Source organism: Panthera onca, chromosome F2, assembly GCF_046562875.1.
Source record: "Panthera onca isolate mPanOnc1 chromosome F2, mPanOnc1 haplotype 2, whole genome shotgun sequence".
Lineage (NCBI taxonomy): Eukaryota > Metazoa > Chordata > Mammalia > Carnivora > Felidae > Panthera > Panthera onca.
Genome location: NC_138356.1, coordinates 35449276 through 35472709, shown reverse-complemented (window position 1 = coordinate 35472709; position 23434 = coordinate 35449276). Strand labels below are relative to the sequence as shown.

Here is a 23434-nt window from a genome sequence, read left to right as displayed (position 1 = left end):
GCTTTTGTATTTAAGTCTACCAGGAGTTAATCTATCAGGAGTTCATCTTTTTTTGTGATGTTGGAGTAGTCTTGCTATATTTATTAATCAAAATTTTCCAATATTATTGTATTTAATAATTTCTTCTTTCTTCTCTGTTCTGTGATACCACTTTGCCATCAAGTTATTAAATCAAATGCCTAATTCTAAGGTCACTTTTCCTTAATTTTTTCATTATCTTTTCTTTATTTCATTAATCTTTTCTTAATTTCATCACTAATACTAAAGTCAGCATCCCTTTTTAAAATCCAAATAATATCTGTGTTTTGATTTCTAAAATTTGCTTTACATTTATGAATGTGTTAACTATTCATTTAACAAATATTAATGAAAATTTTCACATTTCAAGAGCTAGATAGGTGGGGAGTATATAACTGACCATTTTTATGTATAAAAAGTTTTTAATAGTGACTGTGGGTAAGCTATTTGACCTTTCAGTGGCTTGTTTTCTCAGCTATATGATGAAGGAAATTTCCCTTAAAATTTTGTTGGGAGAATTAAACATGTTAATAGAGCAGTCATCAAGTGCCTGGTATATAGTAACTTTTCATTAAATGTTAGTTACTCTTATTATATTAATTGTTGTCATTACTTCTATTGTTTGACTACCAGAAATCTCTGAGTTTTTACATTCTTTTGATATGCCTATTTAGTTATTGATCTTCTGTTTGCTTAAGAGTTAAAACAAATATAGGAGTTCCTGGGTGGCGCAGTCGGTTAAGCATCCAACTCTTGATTTTGGCTCAAGTCTCACGGTTCAATGGATGGAGCCACACGTTGGTCTCAGGGCTGACAGCACGGAGCCTGCTTGGGATCCTGTCTCTTCCTGTCTCTCTGCCCCTCCTCTGCTTGCATTCTCTGTCTCTTGCTCTGGCTCTCTCTCTCTCTCAATCAATAAATTATTTTTAAAAAGAGTTAAAATAAATATAAATCAACTTGATAAATTCTCAAATAAACAAAAATTGACCACCAAGAAATAAGACAACAGAGAGTTGTTCCTCCTAGTGCCTGGGAGATGAGGAAGCAAAGCAGCAGGTGAAACAAAACTTAGCAAATCGTGCAGAGTTCAACAAAGTGCACCTAACCCCTGACGGCTCTTAAGAAATAGTCACTATAAATCTTCAAAACCTCTTTCCACTTCCCCCAAGAGAGTGAAAAATGCTTCCTTGCCCAATTAAAAAAAGAAAAAGTAACACATATGCTACTATGAGAAATAACTTAGATAAACGAGTGAAAACTCTGGTAGACAAAATGCTATCCACTCCTTTTACTGCCTAATCTTCATTGGAAGCAAGAGTCATATGACATATTGTATTTTCCCTGCCAGGAAATTTTATTAATAATCTTTTTTTTAATTAAAATCCTTATTGTGACATTGATGTTAACATAGTATTTTCAAATATGTGACACCCCAAAGTCAATGTCATAAACTAGGTTTTAAAAAAATATGTGAGCTTCAGGGGCGCCTGGCTGGCTCAGTCATTTGAGCGTCCCACTTTGGCTCAGGTCAGGACTTCTCAGTTTGTGAGTTTGAATCCTGCATTGGGCTCTCTGCTGTCAGCACAGAGCCTGCTTCAGATCCTCTGTCTCCTCTCTTGCTGCCCCTTCCCTGCAGGTTCTCTCTCTTTCTCAAAATAAATAAATAAACTTAAAAATAAAAAAATAAGTTAAAAAGCATGTGAGCTTCAAAAACATATCTCAACCTACAGTAACTAGAAAAATTCATTTTAAAATGGGAAACTTCTCATTTTGCCTACTGAGCTCATGACTCTTTTTTAAGTTTCCTATTGTTAAGTAATATAAGTTATAAGTTTAAGACACTTTTTCTGGATAAAAGATGAAAGCATATACTGGCATATCATTTAAGACTTGTTTTGCAAATGCTATTCTTGTCTTTTTGAATATCCCTTTTCTGTCTCTTACAACTTTCAATGTGCATATATATCAGTTTTTAAAAAGTAGGTATATTCTATTTAAGCTAGAAATTTGCCAATGTCATTTGCCCATTAGTTAGGGTGTAAAGCAATATTTAGATTATACTATTCCTGAATATTTTCATTTGAGAGTAATCTAGCATTTTCTGCATTCACAACATGACTTGTTTTCTCTTTTCAGATTAACTAGTCCTATATAGACTGAAATATACCTGTTTTTTGACAAGAAAAGTTAACCCGAGTCAAACATAATCCCAGAGACCCTAAAAATCAAGAACCAAACAAACTATAAGTTTTATTTGCTTATTAATTATTATATTAAGTATAATATTATACTATACTATATATACTATATATATAGTATACTATACTATTATTATAATATTATAATAGTATAAGATACTATTATAATAAGTATAACTATTATACTTATTAACTAGTATATTAAGACACATCTAAAACCAAAGAAATAAATCAGACTGTTTTCTCTCTGATGGCATTGGTTACTCATAACAATCACTGCTGTGGTGACAGTGGAGCAGCACACTGGAGAAAGCATGTTGACCTCATAGCCATTTCCTAACTTGCTTCCTAGATCGGTCAGGTTTTAAGTAGTATGCTGTTTTGGATGTAGCTGTTTGATTTTGTTCAGTGGCCAAAGTGGGACTCACATTGGGACTTACAAAACAAAAGGAATAGAGTCATTAGAAAGAATTCAGAATGTTGGCATGCCTAAGATATCTGTGCTTTCTATTACTAGACCAACAGATTTTCTGCCAATCCCAAAAGAATAAATGCACTATTATTCTGAATTCTTTGGTGATTCTCTCTATATTGATAATTTAAAAACATTATATATATATATGTATATATATATATATACATATATATATATATACACACACACACACACATATATATATATACACACACATATATATATATATATATATATATATATATATGACATATATATATACATATATATATATATATATATATGACCAGGACAGAATAAGATATATATTTTTTTCATGCTATTGTTTGTACTTTGAGTAGGCGTTCATCTCCAGAAATGACTTCCTGGCATTTTCACAGGGACTAAACTTAGCCATAGAAAACAAAAGGCAACCACAAAGGGCAATATACAACTGTGTGGTAAAGATAAATATAAGGTACTTCCAATGTGTTATAAACTTCTTAAATGGTTCCTGGCTAGTTCAAAAGACTTTCATAAATTTCACTTAACTCACTGCAAGTTATTTTTCCAAATGGTTCACACATCTGTAGTTCTCGTTTAAATGATTTTTTATTCCTTGTTGGATGCAATTTGGTTTTACTGCCAAGGAAAACAGAAACTCTCTTTCAACTATATCCATTTGGAAGAGGAGTGACATCTAATGATTAGTTAAGTTGAGGGTATTTATTCTTTACAGGACATAGTTTCAGCTCTCCCCTGGAGAAAACTATTTGAAAATGATATTAAACATTTGTGTACTATAAAGTGGATTTTGGAAAAACACATCTTGAAAAGTCAGCAGGGACCCTGAATTTCATTTCAGGGTAAAGTTCCAGCCTTTGTATCAAATATAGTAAATCTACTTGAATATGCAACAAAATGTGATAATTCTCTCTCTAGTACAATACAACAGCTCTTTTCACCCCTCCACTGAATGGTAATATAGACAAGGATTATAAAAGTCAATGCTGAGTTTTCTTCTTTGCATTTCTGGAAATATATTAACTTTCAATAAAATGAAAAATGATCTCTAAATGAAAGATATTATTTTCAGTGTCCATGTAAAGTCCACATACAGAAAGAAAAGATTCAAGAAAAAATTTTGACCTATTTCTGAGTTTTTTGTTTTCTTTTTAAGTGATGAGGTGAAAAAAGAAATTCACAAATAAAATCAGGGGTGCCTAGGTGGCTCAGTCAGTTAAGCATCTGAATATTGACTTCAGCTTGGGTCATGATCTTACGGTTTGCGAGACTGAGCCCCACATTGGGTTCTGCACTGATGGCACAGAACCTGCTTGGAATTCTCTCTTCTTCTCTCTCTGTCCCTCCCCCACTCACACACATGTGCACACACACTCTTGCTCTCTCTTAAAAATAAATAAACATTAAAAAACAAAGAAAATAAAAATGTACTATCAATTGTAGAATTTGAGCCTTAATTCTCTATCTTACAAAGTGAACCTATGAGTTTTAAAAATTATAATTTCTGGGTTGCCTGGGTGCCTTAGTCGGTTAAGCTTCTGACTCTCGATTTCAGCTCAGGTCATGATCTCATGGTTCATGGGTTCAAGCCCTGAGTTGGGCTCTGCACTGAGAGTGCGGAGCCTGCTTGGGATTCTTTCTCCCTGTCTCTCTGCCCTTCTCCCTCTAGCACTCTCAGTCTCTCTCTCTCAAAATAAATAAATAAACTTTAAAAAATTACAGTTTTTGCCATTTTAGTTCTTCATGTTTATTTCATTTATTCAATGCCTTTCGTCCACGGTTTTACTCCTCTCCCTCTCCCTAAGTAAATTGAAAGCCCCATAAACTTATGTATTTTTGTCTTTTTTGTGCTCTGCTATAATTCTAGCAATATAATGCTATAATTTTCCAATGGTGCCAATTGCTTGGTAAACACTCAATGAGAATTCATTATGTTTTTATTTATATAGTAAATATAAAGGTAATATATGTACTCTATAAACTATAAGTTTGAAAAGAAATAGAATGAAATGCGGTCAAATCTTACAATGTACACAAATACATTTAATTATTTAATTTTTTTAAATTTTTAATTATTTAAGTTTTACTTGTAACTATTATTCTGAAATTTTATTTGTGAAAAATAACATCTCATGAAAACTATATTATTAGATATTATTGTGTTTTCAAAAATATCGGGAAGAATGTGGTACTACTATATACTTTCTTTTTCTACAGTAAAACTTTTGATGTCTTTTTTCTAGAATTTTGAGCAAGACCATGAAGATTAGCAGTTAATTCAGTTACTGTCAGCATGTAGTTGGATGGAATTAATGACATCTTTCAATGCAGAAAGTTCTTCATTTTTATCTGTTTATAGACATGCCAATGTCGTCAAGATATAATTCCTAGATATACAGTTTTAAGGGCTTTTGAAATCACTGAAATGGTAGATATGTTTTTTGGCCAAGCAGAATTTTAGCCAAAAGAAAAATTAATTTCTATTCTGTGCATAGATGCAGCATTTGAGATGCTTGGTAGTGCATTTGGTAAAGACAGTTATTTTTGCATACCACTGTGACTCATTGACTTTTCTCTGCATATATATTTATGTCAAAGACTTTGCTTATTGTTGAAAAATTCTTCTTTATCAGTTGATAAATCATCATTTTTACCTCAGATGGTTAAAGAAAAGAGAACACAACTAGATGCTCTTCCTTTTTACATGGAAATTCTCTGGCTTCCCAGATGATAATACTTTTTGTTAAAATGTTTATTTATTTTGAGAGAGAGAGTAAGAGCACGTGCAAGCCCGTGTGAGTGGAGGAGGACTAGAGAGAGAAGGGGAGAGAGAATCCCAAGCAGGCTCCGTGCTGTCAGCACAGAGCCCAACATGGGGCTCAATCCCATGAATCATGAGATAATGACCTGAGCTGAAATCAATAGCCAAATGCTCAACAGACTGAGCCACCCAGGTGCCCCCCTGATGATGATTCTCGAGATACTTTGAGTGAACAGTTAATATTGCCCTAACTCTGTTAATCTCCAACCTAACTTTCTTTGTTGTTATTATTAATTAAGAGAAAAAGTAGTAGGGAGATTAGCTTCTCATGGTGTGATTTACTGCACCATTTTCAGTTAAAAGAATGAGGTGTATCTCCATACAAATACCTACAATTCCCATAAGGATAAACTGTAAATCTGTGACTTACATTTGGTCATGCTGCAATCTTGAAGAATAAAAATAACACGGTAGGATTTTCAGAGCTGAAGGCAATATTTCTTCATGAAGGTGGTGAGAATAATAAAGTCTGGTCAATTTTCCTGCAGAAAGAACACTGACAAATCGCCATAGAATTCTTTTAAGTGTTATTGGTCAGGAAAATTAAAAATTGATTGTTTTCTTACTGGCATCAGTGACATACAACTTGCCGAGGGTAACTGTACTGGCTCAAGGATCAAAGTAATATATTCTTCTCAATTCAACATAATTCTGGAGTATCCTAACATTCCAAGTAAAGAATAAGCAAAATAATCCTTGAGATATCCAATTTGTTTTTCATTCATTACCCAAAAAATCAGAATTTAAAGTTGATTGAAATTTACAGATTTGTTGGTTGACCTGCAAAAGATCATTCCCAAAGGCCATTTTCTTTCTCATGCCACATAGTAAGTCTTCTCATTGTAACTTATTTTTATTATTTTTTTTATTTTTAGAGTTTTTTTTTTTAATCTATTTAAGTAGTCTCCCCACCCAACATGGGGCTCAAACTCACCACCCTGAGATGAAGAGCCACACGCTCTTCCAACTGAGCCAACCAGATGTCTCAGAGGTTTTGGTTTTCATTCAAGTAAGTTTTATGTTCATCGTGGGGCTTGAATTCACAGCCCTTAGATCAAGAGTCACACAGTGCCATCCAGTCACCCTTGTAACTTATTTTCTTTCCAAACAGCCCCAGAAAAAGCGTAAGAATTGGGTCTCTAAATAATTTGTATCAGATGTCCAACGTTTTGCCATCCAAGTTGCAACAATAATGGTCAAAGTTGATTGGCCAAGCTATAGTTTTATGTCTAGCCTAAGAGTGGGAGGTGGTCCCCTAAAGGAAAATCATGGTAGCTGAGAGTGAAATAGATGGTATGAAATGTTACAATAATAGTTTATTACTGTTTCCAACAATATTTATATTTACATATACTATCCCCAAATCCAAAATAACTCTAGAAATTTTAGATTTTTAAAAATGATGGAAAAATATATCTATAGGAATAATATCTTCATGAATCTCAAGAGATTTTTATGGAAATATATTGACTGTCTTAGGAGGCATAATAATTTCATGCTTATTTTGAATGAAATTTTTGTGGAAAATATTATTTAAATGAAGGAATAATTTGAATATTAGATTTTATTTCAGAAATCTTGGATCTAAATATAAAGTCTAATAGCAATAAGTTATCTCTACTCTGAAAAAAAATTATAATTTCCTTATTACTTAACAAATTAAAGGTAAAGTAATATATCAAAGTGCCACTGAATGTAGTACCAGCTGGTGTTTTCATACTCACTTTATTGCTCACATGTTGAAAATATGTCTTAACACTTACACATATGATAGCTTTTATTTCTTTTCAGAATTTTGGGAGCTAGTGGTGTGACTAACATCTTGACAAAAAGAAATTTTTACTTAAATATATATCAATTTAGTAAATCAATAAGATTGACTGTAAATCTTACACACTGCATAAAAAAACCCTTTGAAAAATATATACATTATTGGCCTAAGCTAAGTGTATATAAGTTTTATGTTACTCTCAAGGATAACTGCCAGGAAATTCAAGTTTCTTATTTAAAAGGAATTATTTTATATTCTTAATCTTCCTGCAAAATAAATCTATCCTGTGCTCTTGCAACTTTTTTTTGTAGCATTACAGTTTTGGCATGGTTGACTTTAGAATTGACAAATATAGCTGAAATCAGGACATCTTGTTAAAATCCAAATGCCATTGTTTCTGAGAATAAGAAAGAAAATATATTTCTCCTACCCAAAGGAAGGTATATAATTCCTTCCTACAAAGTGCAACATCCTTGATGCATTTTTGAGAGCAATCATTTTCATTAGGCAAAAATCAAGAGCACCAAACTTTATCACCCTTATCCAAGATGAGAGTAAATAAGGGTTTTGATGAGTCAAATGATTTTATATCAAAGTTTAGCAAGACTTTTGTGTTCTCTTCTCTAATTAACACCTTCTCTGTTAAAAAATTAATTAGTAGAAAATCTGTGAACATATTTAAGAGTCAATAAACAGACACCTAGGTTCTTTTCCTATAACAACCTATAGGGGTGGAAAAATTCTTCCTTGAAACCTCAAAGGTCTTCCAGCTCGTTTAACAATTAAATTGTCATGAGACAGATTAACAGGGGGAAAAAAGTTGTCTTATGTGTCTACAGAGGTCCCATAATGAAATTGGAACCCCAAGAAATTACCAAGGCAAGCAGTTTTATGCCCTTTAGGCAAAGAGGCAGTAATCTATGAGGAATTGACAGGATAAAGAAAACTTAACTTTAGGAGTTTCAAATAGTAAGGAATTCTAAACAGAATTTGGGCTGGGGCAGTAAATTTTAAAAGTAACAGGGTTGTTTATACAACCTTTTCTGTTCTAAATTTCCTATCTCTGATGATAAGGATGCCTGTTTACCTCATGGTGTAGGGAGAGCACCTTTCACGTGGGAGATTTATTTTCTGCTTTGTGGAGACAAATTGGGGGAGGAGAGGTTACAGTGTTCTTTCTGCATCGACTGTTTCTTAAGTAACTTTTATTTAAAAACTCAATATGCCAAAATGGCACATTTGGGGGCAACAGGCTTTGGTCCCTACAACCCCAAATTTCAGTGGTATTCAAACAATGTAACCTTTAATGCACTATTTATATCTATTTGATGGGCAAAAAGTGTTTCTATTTTGACGGCCTGCAATGGTTTTGATATTAAGTTTTTAGTATTTTTTCTTTTATGAATCTTGATGTGTTGACTGCTGTGCTGGATGTAACCAGAGCAGAAATTTACTAAATTTCAATACAAATCAAGACATTTTTAAAACCAGCCTGAGCAGTGAGCTGAAGGAGTGTTAAATTCTCTTTGTTTGCATTTGGGTTTCTTGCTTTGAAGTGGAATCCTATCAAGGAATGCCCTTGGGGCCTTCTCAACAAAAGAGATCAATTGTCTGTGGGTAGATGATTTAAAGGTCATTTTGTCAGAGGATTTTTAAACTGACTTCTACACTACCTTGACCACTCCCCTTGTTTTAGTGATAGAGAAATTTCCTTACACTTTTGTTTTTAATTATTGCTATTTTCTAGAAGGATTTATTTCTTTAATATTTATCCTGAGTATTTAATTAGGATTCTCAATTAAGTGCTTATAAACTTTTCAAAAGAAACAGACATGCAAGTACCACGAATACAGTACATGGATGGTTTTAACAAGAAACAAAAAGAAACCATTTCTAGAAAGGGATTCCTTGTGAGGAAATCGCAGTTTAGAAATTGTAGTTTTGAGATGTGGGTAGTATAATGGTCATCATCTTTAGACCAATCTAAACAGAAATATTTATCTTACACAATACTGTAGCTCTGGATAAGAACATAAGATAGATGTGGTACAAAGGAGATAAAGTGGCAGTCATTAGGCCCTATTAGGTTTTTTTTAGAAATTAGAGTTATATATTTTAAATATGTAGAACAGTGGTAATCTGTCCTGCATTTGTTTGATATGATTTCAAATCCACTTGTTTATGACCCCTCCAGAAAGTTGTTTCTAATAAAAGTAAAGTTGTTTGGATATAAGAATGAAGTAAGTTATGTCAGGATGTCATCATCTCATCTGTTCTCTTTCATAAGAACTCAAGAAGAGTTCAGCCTCCACTGGGGGCTTATCAATAAAAACATAGGGAAAAGCAACTATGCTAAAGGGACATTAAGACTATAAATACCTAGAGGACTATCTGAGAGTATTCGGTCTGCCCAAGGCTACGCTTTGCTGATCTAATAGCTCTCTGAAGACCTGGGGGCATTAGCTCCAACTGTGACCAAGGTGACTCCTTTATCAGCAGTGGTGGAAACATACAGTGACCATGAAGACCATCTTGTCATCACTGGTGGCAACGTGCTCTAGCAGGTTTGTTCCCTAGCAACATGCTCTAGCAACAGGGGACTTTTACTTTTGCTTTGGCAGCTGCACATCTGGCTAAGCTGCACATCTGGCTAAGCTGTCTCTCCTGAGTACCAACTTGCAGTTGAGGTGTACTTCAACTAAATTTGAACTTTATTCCTTTGATCTCCCCCTCCTTGGAGCAACAGTGTGATTAATCTATCATTGTTTTGGAGTATGTGGTTTCTTTATTGGCTTTTTACGAGGCATCATCCTTTATGCCATTGGCTTGTGTAATTCCCACAGCAAAACTGTGTTAAATACATTGCTGGTAAACTCAGTCTCTGGGCATTAATTTGCTTCCCCAAACAAAAAAACTATCACAGTCATATTGTTTTTATTACTCTATTGAAGTTAAATGTTTAGATACTTTCTTACCATATATATTCTTAAGCTGAGTGATAGCACCATCTTTATACTATCAAAACAAAATAAAAGAAGAAAATCATAATAAACGGCCTTTTCATGTAACATTTGCATTGACACAGACTTGACTAGTTTGAAAGGTAAACCAACTAAAATTAGTATAATTACTAAATAAAGCTATTTCCTGTTCTTGGAGATTTTTTTATGGGGGATGTAGTTCTGTTTAAAAGTTTCTAAATAGCACAAAAAATCAAGGGAGCATGCAACAGCCATGTTCATCATTACAAAAAAAAAAAAAATCATTCTTTGTGCAGAACACACTTTAAAATAGTTTTTAGCTATACCCAAGTAAAAAAAAAAATGTAAGTCTTTCAGACATGTTCTTTAGCACTCAGATGCATGTTTTTCAAAGTAAAATTTCATAATATTGTCCCATGAGGCATAGTCCCTCACCAGACCACCCATCTCTGAGTTTCAACAAAAATCCACGCCTTGGTGATATAATTTTAGGAAATAATGCATGTTCTATCATCCTCCTGGAGGGTTGACAATTATCTATAGGCTCTGAAATAGGCTTGCAGTAAAGAAACATCTTTATTTACCCCAGTGTTTCTCAAACATATTTAACCGCAGAAATGAAAAGCAAGAAAAACAACAGTAAATAAATATTTACTAATATCCCAGTGAACTATTTTTCTTAGGAAAATATTTGGGAAATACTTAAAACTACCATTGAAAACTATGGAGTGTGAAACTATTAAAAAGCAGAACATCAGAATTAGTATATTGCTAGTGTAGTTCCCCTCAGAGTGTTCTCCATGTGGCCATCAAACACAAAGGAGGTATAAAAACACTCGACTGTTATCTGTGAGTTCTCTTCTGCTTAATTTGTTTGAAATTTTCTGTACATATTTTTTACATCAATAACAATTTTACATGGGGATAAAATGTATTATGTAATTGTTTTTGAAAAAATCATATTATTCCACAACTACAAAGAGGAAGGAAGAACCTGTCTGTGTTTCCTTTTTATCTTCTTTCTCTCTGATCCAGAGGTACCATTTTCATTTCTTTGGGGTGGGAAATGATATAGAAAAAGAAAAAGATGACCAAAGACAAATACTACAGCCTTATAATTTTCATAATGGCTCACGAGAAACTCAGAGATCAAATCCACAATAAAAAAATTATATATATTTAACTTAAACATTCAATTATGTTTATTTTAGATACCTTGACACACTTTTTGTAGAATTGCTCTTATTTTTTATATTCTATTTACAAATAGTAGTATTGGGTCTTATCATAATTGTTATTGTTTTAAGAACAAATGCCCACTGAGGATTTGCATCCTGCCCTTGCTGGAGCCTGCCTATGCCCTCCAGGTCTCACCCCACTGATCCAGGAGATGTCAATTGACCCACAATATTGTATACTTAACACTCAAAGAGTAAATTTTGCTCATGATGTGGGCAACTGTTTGTTAGCATCTAAAGTTTTCTGGCACCCTATCAAAGTTATATGCATTTAGCTGATATTCTTTAAAGTTGTAGCTTGATAACATATTTATTTTGTGCAGAATGCAAACTACTTCATAAAAGTTCATTCATGTAGTCAACTTTCCTGGGGCCACACAAATTACTACTTACTATAGGTACACAGGGTCATCCCAGCTTTCACTATCAGCATTGGCTCATCACAAATGCTATTTGTAAGGACTTGGTTCAACCTAACGTATTGATTGGTTGCTGTGTGCCAGAAACTGTCATTGAAAAGTTTTGAAACATTCCTCTGTCTGTAATTATGTGTTCTTATCAATATATAATGGTATTTTAATGGCAGACACTGCCACAAATCTGTCAGGACACCACTGTATAGAAAGGATGGCATGGAAGCACTTAATAGAAAAGCATGCTTTCTCCAGTTTCACTAGTGTGTTGACAGCTACAAACAAAGGCATTGGTATTATCATTGTTAATAAGTGATTTTCAGGACACAGGTGGAGCTGGTACCACTCATCATAATTTTATACCCAGGATAACTCGACTAGTTTTTGCCTATCATCAAAATAGAATTTTTCCAGTGCAACAGCATTGGCTTTATAGTATCCAATTCAAAGTGATTCAAAAACATCTTCAATCATATGATGAACTTATTTTTAGCCTGTGTTCACAATCTCTCTTTAAATTGCCTACAAATGGAGGGGTAGTAAATATACCAAAATGCACATTTTTGTCTCTGTGAGATATATAACAATTCCTACAACAGATAAACACTGCATTTCTAATTAGAAAATGACCAGGTGCGCCTGGGTGGCTCAGTCAGTTGAGAGTCCACTTGATTTCGGCTCAGGTCATGATCCCAGAGTCATGGGATCAAGCCCTGCATTGGGCTCCATGCTGGGCCTGGAGCATGCTTAAAATATTCTCTCTCTCTCTCCCTCTGCCCCTCTCCCCTGTTTGCTCTTCCTTCTCTAAAATAAAATTAAAAAAAAAAAAATTTTAAGATAATGGTCAATAAATATGTTCAAAATCTTTCTGTGTTTTGTTCTTATGATATTTTAGAGATAGCTTTTAAATCAAATTTCTATTTCTTTCCGCTCTTGCTTTTGCTGTGTATGTGTGTGTATGTGTGTTTGTGGATAGAGACAGAGGGGACGTTGATGAATATATCATGAAAGAAATAGAGAACTAAATGTAATGCTTATTACCCAAAATATACATTTAGTTTCTTTCAGTTTTAAATTATACAATATTTGGGAAACATTTCTTCCTTTCCTTAACTCTGTTATTTATCATTTAATTGAACAAATACTGAATGTTTAACTGTCTGCATGAGTCTGTCACAGACACTCTGAATATAAAGATTAGTATGGAAGTCTGTATCACTGGGAAAGCAAGCATATAAACAAAGGATGATACTATAATGTTATAAATCCACTAAGAGAGAGATACCACAATAATATTGATATATAGCAATAATATATACATTTGAACATTTTGTATGCAGGAAATATGGAAAAAAGCAATGGTAAGTATTCCATGATATTTGGAAAATAGAAAAATTAAAAATTTGGAAGTGAAATTTCATTGTTTATCCTCAAGGGTCATATATCAGAAAGCTATATTTTGTAGAGATGACTAAAATATAGTTTGGCAGATAATTGTTTAGTTAAGATCGTTAATTATTAATTCTCAGGTCTTTGTACAGCTTCATCAATCTGTCCAGTCCTTTGTCTGTTCAAAGAGTACACTCTGTGGGCAGACACTTTTTGCCCACAGAGTGTACTCTTTGAACAGACAAAGGATTGGACAGATTGATGAACAAAGGACTGGACAGATTGATGAAGCTGTACAAAGACCTGAGAATTAATAAATATAGATATTTATCTGGGTAAGTATGGTTTCTATAAAAAATATTACTTTTAGTTCACCAACTAGTGACTGCCATTCTAATCCACATTTTTTTTTTTTGAGCTTGATCATAGTGTGTTATTCTGTCATATATTGTTCAAAAGAGGAGGAACTATCCACTGGTTACATGGACTAGAGATAAGAGATTAAGTTTTGCTGATTTTAATAGCATTTATGTCTTTATTACATATATTTTATATTAGTGACACAGTATTTGTTAAATGAAGGATCATTTACTATTATCATTTTATGTGATCTATTTTAATTTCTGTGTAACACTATTCATGACTAGTACTAGAATTGAACTGGATGACACCAGAAGTAATTTGTATAAGTAAGTATAAGTAAGTCTTCTGTTATCAAATATCAAAGTATCCTACTCCTACCATGGAACTTGGGATTGGAGAACATTGATTTAAATCCCAAGTCTTCAGAATGTGGCATCAGATAAGTCATTTTACTTCTCTTAAACTGAGTTTTATACATTTTACAGTGGAGTTAATAATGTTTGCTTCACTCTATTGTGATGAGAATTTTTAAAAGATTATGTATAAAAAGGCACATTTTAAACTGCAAAGCACTATATATTTGTTGTGGATAAATATCATGTTATATCATTGTTTAGGATCGTGGTTCACTGAGAGCCACTCTGTAGAAATGGGATATCAATAGGTAATGATGACGGTGGGGGGAAAAATGGACAAAGGAAGAGAGAAGAGAAAATAATAGAAGAATCATTTTTACATTAGTTTTTGTTTTCTGGGACTGAAATCTGATTTAACTTTCAAAAATCAAGTTAAAAAACAAACAATGTAATTTACACAATAACAAAAAAAAAAAGTAGATAAAACCGTCTCAACAGATAAAGAAAAGGCATTTGACAAAATTCAACATATTTCATGATAAAATCTCTCAGCAAACAAGGAATAGAAGTGAATTTCTTCAATCTGATAGAAAGCATTTACAGAAAATTTACCATAGACATTATATATAATTCTGAAACATTGAAAGTTTTCCATTTCAGATAGAGATCAAGGTAAAGATAGCTATTATCACCATTTCTATTTAATATATCACCACATGGGGCGCCTGGGTGGCTCAGTGGGTTGAGCGGCCAACTTCCGCTCATGATCTTGCAGTCCATGAGTTTGAGCCCCGCGTCGGGCTCTGTGCTGACAGCTCAGAGCGTGGAGCCTGTTTCAGATTCTGTGTCTCCCTCTCTCTGACCCTTCCCAGTTCATGCTCTGTCTCTCTCTGTCTCAAAAATAAATAAATGTTAAAAAAAAAATTAAAAAAAAAATATATCACCACATGTCCGAGCTGGTAGAGTTTAAATAATAAATAGGAAGATAAATAAATGAATATTTGAATAATAAATAACAGTATAAACATTCAAAGACAGAAGCAAAGCTTGTATTAGTCTCAGATGATATGATCATGTTCATAGAAATCACAGAGAATTTATAGCTACTATTAAAATTAATTAAAAAGTTTAAAGGAGTTTCTGAGAACATTAATACACCAAAATCAATTATATTATGTATTATAGTAAAAGGCTAAATATTATATTTAAAAAAGTTTGCCATAATGTAATAAAAATATACAAAGTACTTGGGATAAATCTAGCAAAAGATAAATAACATTTTTCAAATACAGACTGTAGAAACATAGTATAACTGTTGAATGTTAATTCATGTTCAGATATCAGAAAAAAAACATGTTCACTATATAAATTTCCCCCCAGCTTATCTATATGTTCTATGAAATCCCAAATCAATATACCAGCAGTAGTTTGAGACTTCAAATAATTTTTCTAATATTTACATATTAGAAAGATATGAAATTACTTGAAAAACACAACGTGGGTGGATAGCTCACTGTGTATTAAAATATATTACAGAACATTATTCAGTTGTGTAGTGTTAGTACAAGGATAAATAAATAAATACAATAGAGCTTCCTACATAACCGAGTATATGGGGGTGCTTGATTTATGACAAAACTAGCCCTAAAAAGCAATAAGTGAAGGAAAGTCTTTTCAATAAGTGTTATTGCCATATTGGATATGACATATGGATACATTTATATGGTATAAAACATGAAAAATAAGACAAAATAATTTTGACCTCTATCATGCTATGCACAAAAGATCAATCACAGGTATATTTCATAACTTAAAGTATGAAAAACACAATTACAAAGCTTTCAGAAAATAATATCAGAAAATATCTTTCTGACCTTGGGAAAATACTGTTAAAAAATGTAAATATATAAATCATTGCTACATAAAACAATGAGGATGAAACTCACCAAAATAATTTTGAGTGAAAAATCCAGACATAAAGTATAAACATTTTTACCTAAAGTTCACCATATGTCAAACTTATCCAAAGTGTTTGTTTTGTACACTTAAGTGTTCAAATTTTAAAGAAAGCAAAGAAATCATTATCATAAGGCTAGGATAGTGATGAACTCCAAGTATAATGGAGACAATATTCTATTTATTGACCTAAGTGATGATTATGTAGGTGTTCACTGTAAGTAATTTTTAAGTTATATACTTTTTTACACATTTGAAGAAAAAAGGTTGAGGGGCGCCTGGGTAGCTCAGTCGGTTGAGCATCTGACTTCGGCTCAGGTCATGATCTCGCGGTCTGTGAGTTCGAGCCCCGCTGTCAGGCTTTGCGCTGGTAGCTTGGAGCCTGGAGCCTGCTTCAGAATCTGTGTCTCCCTCTGTCTCTGCCCCTCCCCCACTTACACTCTTGTCTGTCTCTCAAAATAAATAAACTTAAAACCAAATTTAAAAAAAAGAGAAAAATGTTTGAAAAGAAAGTTAGGTGAGAATTTAGTAAGGTTCATTCAGAGCTTACCCATAAATGCTGTTTAATCCTGTACTAGTCTAAGAAAAGCAGAACATAGTTGTTTATATTACCCAGTCTCTCTCAGCTAGTGCGTTCAGTTAGAGTATTAGTTCAGTTAGTATAGCTATAACCATAAATTATGTCTGTTGTTTGCAACACTCCTTGTGTCATATTCCTGGGGTAGTTGACACATATTATAAAATAATATATAATATTATATGTTGCACATGCCATATCCTATAATACATATTATTATATTATATGTACATTACTGTATATGTGTTGATATGTAATATAATCACCCAATGAAATACTAAAAAGTAATGAAAATTAATTAAATGCTCTTGTAAAAAATAATGTGAATGAATCTTAGAATTATAGTATACTGAGGAAAAAGCAAATTACATAAGATTACAAACAGTACAATATTCTTTTATAAAACTCATATGAAGCAAAACTAGACAATATAATTTGTATATATACACACACTATACCTATAAATATACACATATATAAAACTAAAAACTGATTTAAAAATATCTAAAGAATGACTGCAGAATGCAGGCCAGTTGCTACTTTCATAATGGAAAATTAAGAGAATGGGATAAAAAGCCCACAGGGAAAAAGGCAGAGATTTTGAGGATATTCTAGTTCTTGGGCAGATGGTGGATTTGTAGGTATTTTCTGCTACAGTACTTCATAGATTACATGCAATTATTGTAATGTATAAATTATAAATTTTATATATTTACATTCATGTACAAATTTAGGTATTTACATAAATTACATTTACATATACTTACATAATTTACATAATTTCTTACCATGTAAGAAGGAAGTTTGCCTGTATTAAATGTTTTGTGTTGAAAGTTAAAAAAATCAGCAAAACTAACACTGTATTGTTTAGTGATAGACACTGCATAGCAACAAGGAAGCTCTTCCATCTACAAATTAGAGTTCTGTCATGTCAATTCTCATCAGTATCAGTGAGCATTACATATATGGCGCAATAAAATCACGGGCACCAGTATAATACCTAATGAAGCCATTTATCATTGTGGAAACAATGCATAGTTAAGTGCCAAATTGCTTATTTAATGCTGAGAAAATGGACAGCAACATTTTTGTTAAGTAGCTGTTGTTAGTGAGCTGAATTTAGACAATTGTACACAAAACAGGCAAAGGCATACCAGAATGATATGCAGTGGCTTTATAATATAAAGAAGTCATGTTTTTCTGATATTGGAAAACAAAACTGTACTGCAGCTTGTTATACAGAAATCGGATATGCCTTTTTTAAGGTACCACAGGTATTGATTTTCCTACCTTACAACAGTCTTTAACAGTGTCTCCTATAAGCTTTTGTTAAAGTTGCTAACCAAATGAGCATTTTTCCTTCTCCAAGTTTTCTATTGGAAGAGGATACTCGGTGACTGACCTCTTTAGGAAAACTCACACACATGAACCAAAATCCTCCTAGCAAAATCCTTTAAAAGGCCCAATAAACAATTTCAAAATTAATTATTGAAAAACCAACTTGCTCTTAACACACACACACAAATCATCCTGTAAATATTGAGTGCTTTCACACTGTTTGTGGAGTATGTGGATATAATTGCACACAATAATAAATAATCATTTGCTCATTTGATCAACCTTAATGATATCTCAGCATCCATTAATGGAAAAAAATGGGGATTATAGTACTGGTTTATTTTAAAACATTAACATTTATTAAGGAATACCATATAGAAGAATTTAAAGGAATAAAATATGGAGAAATATTTCATCACAATAAACTTTAAAGGAATCTAAGTTGAAATAATATGGTACCATTTTTTCTATGGTATTAGAAAAACTATAGCATGATGTATCTATGATTGCTGTGAGTCTATAAATTAGTGTTCTATGCATTGCTTGTAGCTATGTAGCTTGAAGCCATAATTTTGGAAAAAGTTCAGAACTCAAAGAATGCATAATTTTAGTCTATCTTAAGGAACCAATCCCAAATGTAAACAAAACACAGTCATAGGGTAATTCACCATTTTAATGATTATAACGTAAAAAAACAAAATAGAAATTATCTAGATGACCTGAAATGGAGAAATATATAAAATGTAGTGTATCCATACTCTCTGGAATATAATGAGAGCACTATGGTAATAAAGCATGATGTAGAAGCATATAAATATTCATTGTAAGTCAAATTTTTAATTTACAGAAGGCAAGTTTTGAGAAATTATATTTATAATTAGGTAAAATGAATATGTAAAAAACAAGTTAGATAGAAGTAAGGCAAAATTCATCTAAATAGTGTTTGTGTAACTAGTATGTATTTTTTCTTATTCTTACAACTTCTTTAATATTATTGAATTACCTTTATATGAGTTTCTTTAAAAAGTTATTGAAAATGGATTACAAGCATGTTCTCTATAAGTTGAGCTTTAATAAGATGCCCATTTATTGCATCAAGTTAAAAAGAGTGAAGGTATTAAACTATTTGTAATTTCCTGTTCCTCAAAGAATATTCCCTTGTCATTGCATTTTTACCTACAGCATTGAAAAATATAATGAAATGTATTGTCTCAATTTTAATCAGTGACTAGAATGAATTTCACTGATAGTTAATACCTACTATGTGAATATGTTCACAAAAGAAATTTGAAGACACAGGCTACTTAATAAATCAGTACTTAATAAAACAGTACTTAATAAATCATTAAGTAAGACCAAAGAAAAGCAAGAAGGCAACGAGATGGAATACATGGAACCTCCTGAGACAGCTGTGTCAAGAACAAGAGTGGGCCTTTGCCATCAATGCAGTAAATTTACAAGCACTCGGCCTTACCCCTCAAAGATAACAACTGCAGTTTGCTCATCTTTGTAGTCACAGCCCCTGGCAGAGTGACTGGCATAGAGTAAGCATTCATAAATATTTGTTGAGTAAATGTATATCCAAATAGCTGAAAACTAAATAAGTAATAAAACACTTGTATTTTTCAGATTTTTTAATTTAACAGACCAGTAAGCTTTCAACAAACATTTCCAGTTTGCCTGTTGTCCCGGGGTAATTACTACTTGAGATTCCTTTCTCTCCCAAATGTGTCCTCACTGAGTCATAGACTATACTGGATGTTAAGCCTATCTGGAAACAGACAGTGAGGCACTCACAGCTTTTTTGATAAACACTGAAGTCTCCATACAGTCCTGTCAATGAAAAGCTTGAGGGTAAACTGTTGTGGGTGGCATATTATATTTGTCTTAAAAAAATAATTCTGGAGGCAGCACAGAAGATGAATTGTAGTGAGGAGAAAGTTGCTAGGGACTGTAGTTGGTGGGATAATCCAATTACCTCAATAGGGATTTTCAGGGTCCTGGGTTACAGAAAAGGGACCATATTTAAGTACTTTACTTTTTGCCTCATGCATTTCATCAATTTTTGCAAAACCAAAGATTTCTGGTTCTTGGCTGACTATACTTAACAGTACATATTTTTAAATGTCTGCTGTTAAAAAGCAGTATGTATGAACATATTTATATATATGTTCAATACTGTTTTTTTACATATAAAATTATAATTTTGGAAACTTTTTATTAGATGAGAAAAACTGATTCTAATTACTTTTCTCATTCTCTTCATGGCCTTTGAAACTTCCTTTATAACAGCTAAATGAAGAGCAATAGTAAAACCATATTCAAAAACTTTAGCAAGAAGGCAGTCATACTTTCACTTCTAGTAAATGTAAATTTTTGAATGATGATTTTACATGTGGAGGACTAGGGTAAAATCATATCATAGCCATTTAATAGAAAAGTTCAATTAGTTCAATTAGAAAATTCTCTTTTTAGATCAGTTTAGTCTGGGGCATTATTCAGTAGAACACTTGCAAATAGGGAAGGCTCCCTGCCAATGGGCAGGCTACCTCCTCTGAAATAAGTCAGGCTAAACTGTATGTGTTGCCAAAATTATTCATTCTATATACACATTAGGTAGAAGATGTAAGAAGAGAAATGCTAGACAACTATAGGTAAGAGTGGAATCCTCCATAACATATGGAATACTTACTATTTATGTTGCTTAAATAGGTTACATATATAGCAGGTATATATACATATGCACACACCACTTTATATATTTCATTGTAAAATATGGCTCAAAATAAACGACGTGTAGAGACTTCTAATTAAATCACATAGAAGGAAAATCTGGAATATATGCTTAGAAACTTTAAATAATCCACATACTTCCATAAAATCTTTTAAAGTTTGTAGCCACCTTTGTAATTAGGCATCATGGGAGAAAGTCTTTTTCAAGTATATCCCATTACAGTTTTTCCTTTTAAAGGAAGTACTGAACAGCAGCTGTAACTCTCTCCTGCCTCCTGGAGCCTACACATTGGGGCAGGAGACCAAGGGAGAACCCTCACAAAATACTCAGATCTCAAATTTGCCTGGCACAAAATAGAATGAAAATTGTAACGTTGTGAGTCTCTCTTTTTTTTTTTTTTTCTCTCTCCCTCTCTCTCAGATTTCCAGTTGAATCCAAGTGCCCGTTTAACTCCATCAGGAAAGAGAGCGAAGGCATCCTACAGTAACATACTGTATATCAGTGCAGAATTTCACTCTGAGGCATACTGTTTATTTGCTTAATGGCTCCACAATGTATTCCTCTGTCCCTGCTGTGCATAACGGTTTTGGAAAACAACATATACATTATATATTGACTGCTTTGGAAATTCCCTAGATTAGGAGAATTTGTGGTTCCTTGCTCTGCAGCGAAATAAGTGTTAAGTATTCAGGTTTAGTATTCTCCTGGGATGGGATGATTGTGAAATGTTAGTATTTATTCTCTTTCCTCTCAGTCTCTGAATATGGATACCTTTTCCCTCTAAGAAGCCTAGATTTAATAGACTACAAAAAAAAAGATAGGAAAATTTATTTGTCTTTATACACAAACAGATAAACACATACACAAAACAAAAGCAGAAAACAAAATAACAAAAAAAGAAAACACACAAATCATTTCAAGAAATATTTCAAATGTTACTCATTCAACAACATCTTTTGAGTATACACTCTGTATCAAGCATCGTACTAACTCAGAGATCATGTCCTACCATCGTTCACAAAAAAACTTGTTCATGTGAATTCTCAGGTGGGTAGCTGGGTAGAATTACCTCCGAAACGATTTCCTCTTTCTCTGATATTGGTGTCTTCTCGGTCTTTGGAATTAAGACACTGCTTAACTTTCAGTTGAATCTTTTGCAAACTTTTGATGCAAAGGCAGTTGTGGTCCAGGTTAAGTCAACCAAAAACTTGGTACTATACATGTCCGTACTTAGCAAAGTTGCTGGTTCCTAGGAGTTAATAAAAAAAAAAAATGTGAATTTTCTTATTTCCAGTGACTTCTTTCCACTGTGGTCAACTAGAAAAGAAAAAAAGAAAGATCAAGCCTTAGGAGGAAATCCAGGTGTCACTCCAGAATTTTCTATAATTAAGGAGCTTATGAAAGTTGGGGAAGCAACTGCCTTCTAAAAGACAGCTCCTTGTGTTTCAAAAACACATGTACGTTTGTAACAGGGATCATAATCTCAGATGCTCATAAAGACCAAGTTAGTCACCTGGAAATGAGTGGAAAAGGAGTATGTGAGAGTTGCAGAGCACATAGGATCTGTCTAGAAAGCAGCTGCCATTTGCCTCTAGGAGATTGATTGTAGCTATGACAAGCAGAATGAAGAAGTCTACATCCTAACTCCTAGGAAACTCTGAGTATATTTTATTACATAGCAAAGGAGACTTAAAGTAGTAAATGTAAATAAGGTTGGTAATCAGCTGATCTTAAAAGAAGGAGGTTGACCTAGACTACCCAGGGTAGTCCAGTGTAACCCAAGCATCCTTGAATGTGGAAGAGGGAGGGTGTTCTGCACATTGTGTAGGTGGTTAGAGGAACAGTAGTTCAGGTGTTCATGGTCAAGGGATGAAAGTGACTGACTCCATTTTAATTCACTTCTAAATGCTGTGAGTTTGATAAATATTATACACTGAATACCATATAAGATACTGAGTATACAATATGTGATGGAGTATAGAACAATTAAATTCAAGCAAAAGGGATACAAAGGTCTATTAAAGTGATGATTTTGAGGTAAAAACTTGTGGGAAAAAGCACTGATTTAATACCTTTTTTGGTAAAGTTTATTTATTTATTTTGAGAGAAAGAGAGAGAGCAGGGGAGGGGCAGAGAGAAAATCCCAAGCAGGCTCAGCCCTGTCGGCTGAGAGCCTGACTTGGGGTTTGAGTCAAGTCACTAACCAACTGAGCCATCCAGGCATCCCTAATTTAATACTTTTGTTGGTTAATGTTATGTGTTGGCTTGGTTTAGCCATGGTGCCCAGACTGTTTGATCAAACATTGTTCTGGATGTTTCTGTAAGGGTGTTTTTTTTATTTTGTTTTGTTTTATTGTTGTTTGGTGTGGAATTAAGATTTAAACTGGTGAACTTTAAGTAAAGCAGATTTCCCTCCACAATGTTAGTGGGCCTCATCCACTCAGCTGAAGACCTTAAAAGAACAAAGACTGACCCTCCCCCTGGGCAAGAAGGAATTCTGCCAGCTCATGGCATTCTATTTGAATTGCAACATCATTTTTCCCTGGGTCTCCAGCCTGCCACTTGTAGCCTACCATGCACATTTTGGACTTGCGGCCTTCATAATCCTGTGAGTCATTCCCTTAATGTAAATCTCTTTATACATATATACACACATATATATTTCCTACTCATTCTGATGCTCTGGAGAACTCTAATGCAATGCTCAACATTAAGTCTATGTATATGAAGGCTTGCCTATCTGAAGACTTTTCACTTGATTAGTTTTTATCAGTGACCCCCTTCCTTTGGCACTTTTTACACA

The 23434-nt window shown here is 33.2% G+C and overlaps 1 protein-coding gene across 7 annotated transcripts in view; it reads left to right on the top strand.

Annotated features, from left to right (window-relative positions):
* The window catches only part of LOC144615054 (uncharacterized), a 170220-nt gene that overhangs the window by 102048 nt on the left and 44738 nt on the right, over nt 1–23434 (top strand). Inside the window, exon 6 of one of the 7 annotated variants that reach the window (XR_013553409.2) lies at nt 21052–21848. The exons of the other annotated variants lie outside the window; for them this stretch is intronic. The gene's annotated coding sequence lies outside the window, so the exon portion shown is untranslated. Of the gene's footprint in view, nt 1–21051; nt 21849–23434 lie in introns of those variants that run through there. 7 annotated transcript variants of the gene reach the window in all.